We start from the raw sequence: 14002 nt of genomic DNA, 5'->3' as shown, positions 1-14002 counted from the left end.
TAGTACAAACCTCATCTCACGGGTTTGAAAGTTTAATTCAAAGAAGTGCTTTTTGGTGAAAATAATATTTGGTAAAAGTAGGTATTTGTCCTAAACACATGGCATGATCATTAGGCAGGAGATCATGGAATAAGGAGGTGATTAGGGGGATGGCAAGAATTAATGGGAAGCAATCACATGCACTCAAGCAAACAGGCAAACATTAGTCACTCCAAGCATCACAAGTATTCACAAATTTTTTAATTGGTCCTGATTTTTGAAGTAAGCTAATTTTTCAGGAAGGCCAAAAACTGGGTGTTACAACACGTCAGTCTGGGCTGACGTTTGAAAGCTTTCAGTCTGATACTCACCTCAGTCATAATCTCTGTTATGTCACGTGTTGGAAGATTTCGTCTGCCTAAGCAGTTATCTTTTACCGACAAAAACCTACTCACATGGACCCTTAAGTAGCCGGCTAACTGATAAATCACCCGATTAATTGATTAAACATTCGATTATCTTTTTTCAATATCATCCTGCTAATCCCACAATGTATCCCATTATCATGGTTTTTTCATCGTTCTCCGAACAATCCACTTGTGTAACGAGATGATCCCCGCGGATCTAGATAAAATGCCAAACTTGACTGAAGTTGGAAATATCTCACAAGGGTTATTGTAGACATAATAAAACATATAATCAATTTTTGTAGGGCTGTTTCATGTTTCTAGACACAACCCTACTCATATGGATCATTGAGTACCCGGCAAACTGATTAATCGATCGATTAACCGACTAAAATGCTTGACAGAATTTAATGATTGCCCCCGTCAATCCAGTGCTAAAACAATGTAACCCAATTTTAACGCCTTCTCTGTGCTACGACATCACAGTTCAGCGTCATACTCCCGGTATGGTTTTAACCGTTTCCGAGTCGAACCATACATGCACTGTTCTGAAGATAAAAGACATTTGGAGTCCCCCCGTGGATACACCACCGGTGTTCCGAGGGGGGATCCCCCGCTATGGTTTTCACACTTTCCGAGCCGAACCATCCATGGGCCATTCTGAATATAATTGACATTTCTGAGTTTTCCATCACATGGGCAACCGGGGGGTTCCGATGTGGGCTGCTCCGTTGAGTTGCGCGTGTGCGATGCGGCATCCAACAAACAAGCTTAATTAGCCCGTTGAACCCTAAAATCAATTTTAACTACTCATATGAGTCATTGAGGAGCCGACTAACCGACAAATCGCCCGATTAACTGATTAAACCTTCGATTAACTGCCTTCACTACCATACCGCTAAACCCACAATAAAACAATGTAGCCAATTATCACATTTTTCGTGTGTTCTCCGTACCATCCACTTGTGTAACAAGATGACCCTCCGCCGATCTAGACAAAAGGCCAAACTAGACCGCCGTTGGAAATATGTCACAAGGGTTATTGTAGACATAATAAAAACATATAATTAATTTTTCTACGGCTCTTTCGTGTTTCTGTACGACAATTGCTGTCCCAAGCACCGTTTTGAATATAATTGACATTTCTGAGTTTTCCATCAGAAGGGGCTCCTCCATCGAACTGCCCGTGTGCGTCCAACAAACAAGCTTATTTTAGACCGTTAAACCCTAAACCCAATTTTAGTTACTCATATGAGTCATTGAGATAGCCGACTAACCGATGAATCGCTCGATTGAAGATTAAATCTTCGATTAACTTTGACGATTAGTCCGCTAACCCCGCAATAAAAACAGTGTATCCCAAGAAGACGGTATGCGAAGCAATGTTTTGATTCAGACAGAGCTGCACATCGTCCACGCGCGACAACGATGTTGATGGATTTCATACTCCCTCCGTCCGGAAATACTTGTCCTAAATATGTACAAAATGGATGTATCTATAACTAAGATAAGTCTAGATACATCTACTTCTAGGACAAGTATTTCCGGACGTAGGGAGTACCATTTTTCTTAATTAGAAACACAACAAAAGCGTAAGTGCACAAGTCTGGCTGCATGCGCTTCCGAGGAGTAGGTCTTAATTATACAAATAGATGTTCTAGAAAGTAAAAACGCGAGGGCAGGCACGCACTCGATTTTCTCTTGCGTCATAAGTTTAATTATACAATAACCGCAACCATTCGCGGGCCTGAGCTAAGAGACCGACCATATCATCAGACTTCCGGGTCCACAACCTCTGAAGGGGGGCCCCTCTGTTCCCTAGCAGAGTGAGGGAAACCTCATAAGCTGCTGCTTCAACCGAAACATCTGGTCCTGGTTGAGCAATCACATTCGATGAGCGTCCGATACACACTAGCAAAAACAAAACAAAAAACACAAGTGTGTACACTCACCGGCCATATCTCTTCTGTCATGTATTCCCCATCAAATTTCATCATGTAGTGGACGTTGAAGAAAGGCGAGTCATTGCTGCATTTTTGGGAGTGTCTATTTGACATTCGACTGAAAATAAATTGGGCATCACTCAAGTTTTCTAACCAATAATAGAACAACTTAAGTCAAATCAGTGGAACTTATAAAATTACAGTGTATTTATTGATGAAGTTACAGCGTAAAACACCCATAAATTACAGTCATAGATCCCTCGAATTACACCCAAATCTCCTAGAATTACACTTGTAAAAACTGATGAACTCACACTGTAAAAACTGATGAATTTACACTGTAAATACCAAAAAAGTAGTGTAAATCACCAAAAAGTACAGTTTAAATACTAAAGAAGTACAATTATTGAAGTCGAAAAATACATACTCCATACACAGCGCCTAAAAACCAAAGTTCTCGGCGCGAATCTTAGCACCAGATCGGATGAACACAAAATTGAATGACGGCGAATTGAAAAACACTCGACTGTAGAATAGCAAAACCGTTTTTTAGATCATTATTTGATTCAGTCAAAAATGCATTTTAACAAATCCGAGGGTCAAGAGCTAAATACGCATTTACCTGCTCGATGGTTCGTGCATCATGCGGTGCGCCTTCCTTTTGAAATCGTCCGCTCTAACATGCCACCCAACGAAAAACGTCTCAATGCACTTGCACAGACCAAACAGGAGACGGTCCATGACACGCGCGTGTTTCATTTCGAGCTCTATGATGTCATACTGCGTTCTTTTGGGGTCCATCACATGTACAACCTTCTTCAACATGTCGAAGACATATAGCACGTGGAATCCGCCGCCCCCTTTAACAGGCACAAAAATCTACAAGGAAACATGTACTCGTGAGAAGTGATATTATACGTGTGTCCTGCCTCACCACCAAGCAAGCGATTTATAATTACCAAACGACACGTCTCCACATTGTAACGTAGATGTTCTCCACGCCAAAGTTTGCTAGCAAATTCAGTTCCTTCGGGAGATCGGCTGCGTTAGAGAATGCAACTATTTGTCAGTCAATAGTTTGTAAATACAAAATCACAGTGCTCTCAGAGGGGAGGCTAACAAACTTACTTTTGCCCCGGTAAACAATTATCTCTTTCCCTTCATCCATGTTATTTTCTTTCTTGCTGCTCAGGAGCACGAAGCCCATGTTGTCGTCAGCCCGCGCCATGGCATCTAGTCCACCATCCAGGTACAACTGACCAAAAGAGCCCATCGACATGCGAACTGGTACGCCTGGCAAAATAGGGAGGGCTAGTTGGCTTGTGTTCAAGAACGAAACTGGGCAAAAGCGAAGCAAGACATTAAATTCCACCCAAACAAACATTCAAAATGTCGCATTGATATTTATTCTCACCCCTAGCAGTCTGCTCAATTCCCACAGGGACGGAGATCGATCGACCGACTGGATCCAGACGCATGTCTACTGCATGGCGTACCGTATGTCTAGGTAACATCAGTAAATTCGGGCTCGTGCTTCAGGATGCAAAAGGAAAGCATACCAGGATGGAAAACGCCTACTGTAGAAATCAATGCCGGCAGATTTATTGTCTGAGAATCGCTCGCCACCTCCGCTGCTGCAGCCCCGTTGTAGGCACCTGCTCATTCCACCACAATCATTATTTTTTGTCATAAAAACAGACAAAACGCGCACCAGACACTTATGGTGGTGTTTCTTTTCAAGGGACTGACCTTTTTTTTAGTCCCAGGGACTAAAGAAAAAAGTCCCTTCAAGAAAGTCTTTTTGTAGTCCCTTAAGAAAAAGTCTCTCCTGTTTCTTTACCTAGGGACTAAAAGAGACTTTTTAGTCTAGTCCCTGAGTAAAGAAACACCACCTATGTATGTACACTACCTGATTGTGCGGCAACATCATTCAACTGGTTTGTAAGCTCGTTGGCAGAGTCACACAATCCCAACTCATCCACGTACCGAAGTAAAGCTTGCATGTACCCCGTGGTCATAACTCTCTCACTTTGCATGTGCATCTCGATGTCGCTGCGCATGTTGTTGTTCATATAACATATTGTGCCGGTGTTAACCGCAGCTAGCCTCTGAAAGAACAGCCTGTTGCGTTCGGTGCTAGCCAACGCATGCTCCTGAAGTGATCGTTCTATGAAAGCTTTGGCCTGAAACTGAGATTGCAACTCAGGGCGGTCTCGCTCGAACATAGATTGGATTTCAGAATCATCGTATACAATTTACCTCTGCAATGTCTTGCCTGACATGGGTGGTATCCCATGGAAGATTTTCAGTTGCAATGACCGTAGCCTGTTGCATGTTATTGTTATCAGCTCACAACCATTTTGAAAACGATGAAATAAAGATGCAGCAATAACTCGCCTTCAGCACGCCGTACTTCTTGGGGCCGGTGCGAGGAAACGTGTTTCCGAGTATAAGCGTGCTGAGAATGGCTGCAGTGTAAAACCTTGTTCTTGGCCTGACGGATGGATCAGGCCTCACGAACGCAGTAACATCTACCGAGTCAAAGTACAATACCTGGAAACAAAAATCAAAACAAAGGGTCACACTTGGGGCCGGCATGAATATGAAGATGCAGCCGCATCGTTAAAACGCCTGTCGACGCTGACAAAACTTGCTCACCTGCAACACCAGAGGGCACCCGTACACGTGAGGCGCCTTCCCTTCAAGCAATAGTTGTTGGCACCTCGCGGCGACGCGGATTAGCTCGGTGAAAATGTATTTCCCCCAGTTCACCCTATGCAGATTCGAGTGGTCCATGCAAATCTCGTATGCTTCCGCTGGGACCATTGACCTCTTCTCCCTGGGACTAAAACAAGTGGCCATGCAAAGCATAGCAAAACCGATGATGGTCCTAACTCTGTACTCATCGGACAGGGGCGTTTGACATGGTCTCTTCAAAGCCAACTTCAAATCAGACGTTGTTACATATAGAAAGGCTTCGGCTAATCCTAGGGCAGATCTAATGCTAGCGAGCTGGTCCACGGTTGGCGATGCATTCTTACATTCGATTTCTATATCCCCACCCAAGGCAATTCCTAAGATGTTGTGGATGTCAACCTCGTTGAAAGCGTAGACAACTGTTTCGTCTATTTTCAAAGTAGCACGCTCTAAGTCGACATTGAGCAACAAATGCCACGAGAACTCCCTATCCACATGTGTTATGTTGTCTACATCTAGCATCCCCCCAAGACCAATATAGACTATAAGCGCTTTCTGTTCGTCAGTAAGATAACCAGACACCTCGTAGACATCTTTAGGGGCGAAGCAACTGTCAACCATGATCTTGTTCGATTTCGCTCTCTTCCTAGACTCGTAAACATTGGTCCACGAAGTTTTCCTAGTCGTGTTTCACTTAGGCCCCTCATCTAAACCGCCGGTCATCTAATGGAAAGCATGGCCGCGGGTGAAAACAAGATGAAGAAAACAAAAGAAAGCAGCAAAAAAGATAAGACAAAAGAAGAACACGACATGAGTAACGATGGAAGGAAGCACGGACGATAAGGTGGAGAAGGGGAGCAATGGTCACCTCGGTCGTCGGGCGCAGCTCGGCGCGCGAGCTAGCAGATGAAGAGATGGAAAAGAAGAGGGCCTAGCTATGGGTCCTCCGAGTTCGAGTTTGTCTGGCCAGCGGCCTTTCTTATGCAAGCACATCTGCGAGAGGAAGTACACCGGAGTAATGGCCGACTAAACTGGCCTCTGCGTATCCGTCAACTCGACCAGCCACGACGACAAAGCGTGATGATGATCGCTGTGTACAGTGCGCGTCGGCTTAAAAGAAGCGTACCCTTCTCTGTGCCAGCTGCGACTTCGAGCACGTACCGTGCGGATTCATTACCAAAATGCCCAGACATGTACGGCGGCACAGTGAACCTATGTAGTGCAACAAGCGAGAGCCATGGAAGACGCGGCCACACGTGATCCATCCTCACCGCGTCGCATTTAGCTCGCTCCCTCGCAGACTTTAATGTTTCCACCGCTTTGGCATTTGCAGGGAAAATTTTTTGACGAAAAACATTTTGCTCAGCTGCATCGAAACCCTGGCATTCAAACAGAACAGCACGAGGGGAGCTGCCTGTGCACACAACAATAAAAACATATAAAAATACATTTCAAAGACAAAACTACACTGTTCCCAGGGCATGCCCGCATCACCACGGTCGTCGCCTTGCGTACTCTGTGCGATCGAATCCACGCGGTCAGCACGTACGTGCGAAGGTGCCCAGGCATGGTCACAAAAAAGACACCCCATGCTGCACGCGAGATAGAGATGATGGGGACAAAACTTTCAGTAAGTTCCCCTTTTTTTCGTACAAATGTTTTTTAAAAAATCGGCAACGTTTGGTCTAGTATTCATAAAAGACCGCATGTGCGTGCAAGAGTTTTAGACACCGTGGCGAACAAATTTCCATTTTATATCCAAATCCCGATAACGAATGCGCTCAAAATTGTAGCAATTATTTTATGCACACTTATTTTATTTTGAATAATTAATTAAAAAATAGGAAAAGTTTATCATGGATGCATTTTTCGCATCCGACTGGCAGGGTCCACATGCAGTAGTTGCATCAAATGCGTCATAAAATCACCTCCTCCGAGCTGGCAAAAAACAGACAAGGTTAAACCTGCGATCCCACCTCACGACAATGAAGTTGCCACCGTTTTATCTGTTACGTCTTACGAAGGCGGGGCGGCGTGAATGTAAAGACGCTTTTTGTTCAAGGTGCACAACACGGCCACAGACAGAACGCGGGGCTCGTGGAATGTAACACAAGCCCTGTTCAAGAATTCGTCCAGTTAACCAGTTAACTTGCCGATTAATCCCTACTCGCAGGGTCACCAAGTAGCCGATTAACTCATAAATCGCTCGATTAATGGATTAAATGGTCGATTAACTTGCCGATTAACCCATTAATCCCCTACTCACCAGCCCATCGAGCAGTTACCAGTTAACGATTTCCTCAACAATGAACACAACCAAGTTCACGAAGTTACAAAGTTTGTGAAAAACTACACGATACACTACAACAACGCGAGCCTAATGTGTAGAGGGGACACCAGCCATCATCGAGAGGAGGGGCTTGCTGCACGTTGTCCTCCGGTGCCCTGGCACACCACACCTTCCGCAAGTAGCAATCTTCCTCTCTTTTTTCAGGGTGTCACCTCGATCAGGGCATGTGCTTGATTTGTGCCCCTTGCCCCTACAGATGGAGCAGAATCTTGATCTTTTACCGCTTTCTTTCTCGTATGGATCTTTATCTCGGCTTGTCGTTGGCCACCCATGTTTTTTGTTTCTTTCTGGCGCAAGCAAATCTTGTTCGCCATTCATCATCAGACGAGAGCCAGCTTCAGAGTAGTCCGAGTTGTAGCTTGCTCCGTTTGCGCACGATCCCTCTGACGCCTGGCTGACCGGAGGGTGCACCGACACCGAGACTGCATCTTTAGATTTCGAGCGGTTTCCTTCCACGCTCCTCATCGAACAACCAGACTTGCCATCGAGCAAATTCGCCCCAGATACTCCATTGTTGGACACTTGCTGCTCAACAACACCGAGCCCGTCTTTTGGAGCACAGACCGCGACACCCCTGGTTCTTAGTTCAAGCAAGCCAGACATCATGAATTCAAATGATTCAGGATTCCTATCACCCATATTAGCCACTTCGAGCGCCGTGACGTATAAGGCTGAGTGTCGGAAAGTGGGTGCATCTCGAGGCCCCATGTCCTGTTGGTAGTGCTTCAGATGAGCAGGCAGATTGTCTCTCCCATGTACGCTCCACCTCTTCAGGATGTGCCTTGGAGAGATCTCTTTCAAACGTAGCAAGGTCATGACCTGCAAAGGCAGGATGAGCGCAATTCACCATAGTGGTTGCAGCAAAACTCGAAAAAAATTTCCAAACAAGAGAATAGTTTGTCGTGGGTAGCATACCTGCAGCGAATGACAGCAAAGCATACCCATATGCTCAAATAGCCCACATATGCATGAAAAGAAACCAAGGTTATCCGATGCGTTAACCTCGAAGCGGCATTTGAACCACTTCTCACGCTCTTCTGATTTCTGATGCGTCACTATATATTTTTTATTTTTTATGATTTCTTCAACATCATATCTTCCAGATTCATAGATTATACCACCGAATATCTCGAACATCTTCCGTGTATAAATCTTGCTGGCATGTACTTCGAGCGGAGTATTCACCTTAAGCACCGCCCCGCTCTGCCGAGGAAAAAATTAGTTAATCATCAACGGTAGATGCACCACATCGCACATTGTGCAAAGGCAAACGGATCTTACCAGCCTAGTACGTTTATCTTGGAATCCCTCCTCTTGTTCTCTGTCAAACTGAAGTTTGATGTATTGCCTGACGAATAGATTCATAGAACACGACGGCAGGACATACTGCTTCAACATATGATTTGCGCTCTCACTCCTCCCTGTGCTCGTGTGCGTGATGCAGAATTTACTAGCAAAATACGGCTTGGCCCATTTGTGCCGAGTCTCGTATATCTGAGTCAGGTATGGATTATTCTTCAATGAATATTTGTCAAGTAAGGCCGCCCACCCATCCTCGAACTCGTCGACAGTCAGCATTTCATGCACGAGCTTATGGAATTCTGCCCTGAAATCCGATTTCTTTGTGTAATGCGACCCGAGGTTTTCTTTTGCCTTCTTTAGCACATGCCACTTGCACCACGTGTGCGTGGAATTAGGATAAACGACTTCAATAGCCTTTTCCATAGCTCTAGCTTGATCTGCATGGACGATACAAGGATGTCACAAAACTACGGATAATGTGGTGAATGCAAGGTTGTACAGCAAAAAGATGTCTCTCCGACGTGTTAGAATTGTAATAGATTTTTTACCACCCATCATCTTTGCAAACTCGTCGAATATCCATTTGAACGCGTCTTCTGTTTCGTCTCGCATCAGCACCCCAGCGTAGAGCACGCTTTGGAAATGGTTATTCACACCGACAAATAAACCAAAAGGCATATCATATAGGTTAGTTTTGTAGGTGGTGTCAAAGGTGACGACATCACCAAAGTGACGGTACTGTGTTTTGCTGCGTCCATTCGACCACATAAGAGTCCGTATTCTACTCTCTTCATCGACTTGCACGTTGTAAGTAAATTCACTATCTTGTTCTTTCATTTCCGAAAAAATAGCCATGGTCTTTCGTACATCGTCATCAGCTTGCTCCAAACTTAGCTTCCCACACAATGTCCTCATGCATCTTTTCGTGAAAGGTACATTCTCAATTCTACCAAAAAATGTTGCAATTATATTGTATACCTTGCTCAAGTTTACATTGTTCTATCTAAGCTGTGAAACAAGCTCCCGCGTGTACTTGTCAATGTGTCTATGTGATGGGAAATGCAACTTCTCAGCACAAGTACTTAGCAGGGAGTGATTATGACTGGACCTGAATTCGTTGATGTACCAACCGTCATCATCAATTCGAAGAAGTCTTATCATGGCCTGGCATTGGCAGCGTGATGACTTCGAATTAGCATCTCTTGGTTTTCCCTGCATATTATTTGACCCCAGATGTGAGATTGAGTAAAACAAGGGATCCAAAATTCAGAGGGTGCTTGGATACGTTTTAGTCCCATGACTAAAAGTAGTGAGACTAAAACTTGCTAGCCTCACCCATGCTTGGATCCAAGTACTAAAGAGACTAAAATCAAGTTAATGAACATTTATTATCCTCCAAACCCTCCAATCCAGAACTTGCATGAGGAGTTAAATGAGGAGAGAGAGGACTAATGCACATTTTAGTAGGGGTTCATGTGACTAAAAGATTTTAGTCTCTAGACTAGTTTTAGTCCCACTTTAGTCAGGGGTGATTGGAACTTTAGCCTCTCAAAGAGACTATTTTTAGTCAGACTAGTTTTAGTCCTATGGATCCAAGCACCCTCTCAGTTAACGGGGGCATCTTTTAACATGAAAAAGTAAAAACCTACCGAACAGCAGCACACGAACTCCTGCATGCATTTTGCGCCCTTCACATTTGTTCTGTTCTTTGTGTACCTAATACCAAAACCAGTTTCCCACGAGTAAAGGTTGTAGAACTCATAATCCTTGACTATTGAATCGAAAGACAATCCAACGACGGCGTGACAACTGTCTCTGAATCCCTCTCTGCAAACCCAGTTAGCGCTGACTCCAATGCGGTAACCCTTTGAGCGCTTGTTGATCTCTCGTCTGGCATCACAGCTCGCCTTTTCCTAGTAATATGGAAGCGGGCCATTTCAACATGCTAAAGAGGAATATACAAAGCAAGGCGAATGCCCATGAAAGGGGCGCAATCTTACCTCCTAACCCATCCAACTTTATCATCCATCGCGACATACGTGGTTCCCGTCCTCTCAATATTCTTCTCTTCTGAATCTGTCGCGTCCGCCACCTGGCGAACATCAATGGAATCCAGCAAATCTGCGAATTCCCCATTGGGGTCATCTTCAGCCACTTCTCGTAACGTTGCTAGCCGACCGGAATGGGGTCCAAAAACAACAGAATCATGTTGGAACGGCAAATCAGGGAAATCCGTAGGCCCAGATCCAGATTTTCCCCACACCCACGTCACAACGCTGCGCGATACAGGTGAACAAACAGATCAACACATGTGGAATCAGAAAAGCATGCGCAGCAGAAGATACAATGAACTAACTTGGACTCCGCAGGCGAAGAACCCATCTCTGCAGCTCGCTCAGTTCCTCCGCAAGGGGCAGCAGCTTGACGGTGAGGGGTTGTGGTTGGATGGTGTTTTTTTCAGTTGGAGGAATGATCAGGACCATGCTAGGGCGTGCGCAACCACCAACCAGAAAACATTAACTTCGCGTGGCAGACGGCCCCTGCATCAACGTACATCCATAAATGCGTGTATGACTTTCGGCGCCGTATAATGCGATGTAGGAGTATTTCGCTAACTGGTAATAAAGAAAACGTGTATTCATCAATGAGCTATACTCCCTCCGTTCTAAAATATAAGACTTTTTAGGGATTTCATTAGAAGACTACATACGGAGCAAAATGAGTGAATCTATAATCTAAAATATGTCTATGTACATCCGTATGTAGTTTATAGTACAATCTCTAAAATGTCCTATATTTAAAAACGGAGGGAATATTAAGCAACGATCGCAACGCACAAACGGCCGCGCCAGATTCCGGCCGCGCGTAGCCGCATGTCTCAAAAATCCACGTCATGTATCTAGTCATGTTTTAGTATTTAGATACATCCATTTCTAGTTAAGCTTAAGACCAGAATTTTGGGAGTGAAGGAGTAGAACATTTTTCTAAAAAACAGGAACACATATCTAGATTTGCATGAACAACGTTTTGAAATAAATGAATTTATTTAATCCATGAGCACTTTTATATAATAAATGAACATTTTGAAACACAAGATGAACATTTCATCCTGAATCTATGAAGAGACACCTGCACATTATTTTTGGCAATACAAGAATATTCCATTAATTAAATGATCTTAGACAGTTGACAATATTTATGAAAATATATAAAATAAATTAAATATTTCTAGAATATATATATAATAGGAAAGAACTATTGTTTGCGTGATTTTTTTAATCTATTCATCATTTGTTATGGTACAAAGAACACTCAAAGTAAAATAAATAAATCATCATAGACTATCATCATTGGAGCGAGCTGAAGGCGTACCGTCCTAATCGCCCCTCCCTCAACGGAGTCGAACAAACAGAAAGCGCGTTATATCGACTAGGGGGGGGGGGGTGAATATGAATTTTTTATAAATTCTTCACTCAGGAATTAGTACTTGAGGAATTTGGTAAGTGATAAAATACAAGCAGCGGATAAAGTACTTAAGTGTATGCATAACATGATAGTATTATAGTCATCATGATGAAATGAAACATACACACAACATAAGTAGCGTGTAAACAAGATAAGAAAGCGGAAGATAATGTGACTGAAGAATTTGGATTGAGAAATTTGAGAAAGTCTTCAAACAATAACAATCAATTTCATGAGCAAGTTAACGTGGAAATAGAAGGGTTGAGGAAATAGAACCAGTTGCTCGGTGCAGACACTGATTTGGTCTATCAGTTCCAACTATTGGGTTGAGGAAATAGAACTAGTTGCTCGATGAAGAAAATGATTCGGTCTACCAGTTGCAACAGTTTGTGGTAGTCATCGTCTGGTTTGGTGAAATTTGGTATTTAAACCAAAGGATACACAACCCGAGGATGCACAATCCTTATCGTATTCTCCTTGAGCTAAGGTCACACAAACCTTGCCCAATCACTCATGTAAGTCTTTAAGGTAGACTTCCAAACCTTCACAAACACGACCACCTGACGATCCACCATTTCCTCTTGGATACTCTAAACCATGATGCCTAACCGCTTGGAAGATACAGAGTCTTCGAAGGTAAGAAGCATCGGTTACACACAGTAGCAATCTCTTTAGTGGTGCTCAATCACTTTGGTTTCTAGGTGTTTAGGTTTTGGGTTTTTCCTCAATGATGATTTTCTCTCAAAGTCCTCGGAGAATGGGCTCCTCTAAATGACACTTGTCAATCTCTCTCGGAGCAGCCAACCAGCTAGTGGTTGTGGGGGTCGGCTATTTCTAGCTAGGGTGCAATCCGACATGATAAGACATAAATGTCCCTAATGAAATGACTATTGTAAGGATAAGATCCTTTGTGACAATTGGCGTTAGGCACACCAACAGTCGGAATTTCAAACTTTGGAAGTCCTCAGGGCTATCATATTCCTCACGTTAGGCAGTTTGCACGGGTGAAATCCTAACTCCCGAGTAAGACGAGTTTCCTCAAAGAGCAGAAGAACATCGTCTCTCTCAGTGACGAATTTGACTAAACTGCAAGAGATTTCCAAAGGCTTCACTCGAAGGATTGGGTATATGTAGGCTTTGAGATGAGCATCACTTGGAAATTTTCCTTCATATTACCTCGACCCCCTTGAACAGTACGTGTTTCCTATGACTCAAAGAAAAGGAAATGAAACTAAGAAAACAAAAGTCTACAAGCTTCATAGTCCTCGCATCTATATCTTCAAGGTCACACCAATTTCCTCATTTTCAAAGTCTTCAAGAAGAGCACAAAGTCTTCAGCCAAAGACATACATTTTTAGGGGTCGACATTCATCGGATGTATCAAACTCCTCAAGTACTTATAGAACATGTGTACACTCACAAACACATTACTTCATTAACCTATAAGTCTTCAATACACCAAAATCACTAAGGGGAACTAGATACACTTAGAGAAACAATGTTGTAGTAGTCGTCATGCTAACGGAGACTAGCGCACCAAAACGAAAACTGGCACCTATGAAGAGAAGCGTATACCAAAAGGATACAATTTGTAGAGACATGAACACATACTCATTCCATGGAGATCCATCAAAGACTAACACCAATCAAATACCATGAGACCCGCTGGAGATACATCTCAACACCCCCTCCTACAAGGCGACAAGGCTACAACACCGCCATGATGGGGGTTAGGCAGAGATGATCTTAGAGCATCTACAGCCGGACCCCTCAAACCGTCCTTAAACGCCGGGTAGGGCGCCCGGTCACTACTCGGTCACAAAAAAATTGACCCAGACGGGCCTCTCAAACCGACCTCA

The 14002-nt window shown here is 43.7% G+C and overlaps 1 pseudogene across 1 annotated transcript; it reads right to left on the bottom strand.

The window, feature by feature from the left end:
• Positions 1-2067: 2067 nt before the first annotated feature.
• LOC123405260 lies at positions 2068-11202 on the bottom strand (annotated as a pseudogene). Its single transcript, XR_006611955.1, has 20 exons — positions 11035-11202; positions 10679-10954; positions 10328-10591; positions 9227-9890; positions 8658-9115; positions 8292-8579; positions 7422-8195; positions 7040-7142; positions 6188-6440; positions 4988-5705; positions 4727-4882; positions 4589-4654; positions 4224-4512; positions 3889-3984; positions 3583-3667; positions 3458-3487; positions 3289-3370; positions 2952-3208; positions 2339-2414; positions 2068-2258 (listed from the first exon to the last, which is right to left on the bottom strand). The product of XR_006611955.1 is annotated as an uncharacterized LOC123405260 (transcript).
• Positions 11203-14002: the final 2800 nt, after the last annotated feature.

This window comes from Hordeum vulgare, chromosome 6H (assembly GCF_904849725.1).
Source record: "Hordeum vulgare subsp. vulgare chromosome 6H, MorexV3_pseudomolecules_assembly, whole genome shotgun sequence".
In the NCBI taxonomy this organism is placed as follows: Eukaryota; Viridiplantae; Streptophyta; class Magnoliopsida; order Poales; family Poaceae; genus Hordeum; species Hordeum vulgare.
Note: the sequence above shows the minus strand (reverse complement) of the source record. Positions and strands in the feature narration are given on the sequence as shown.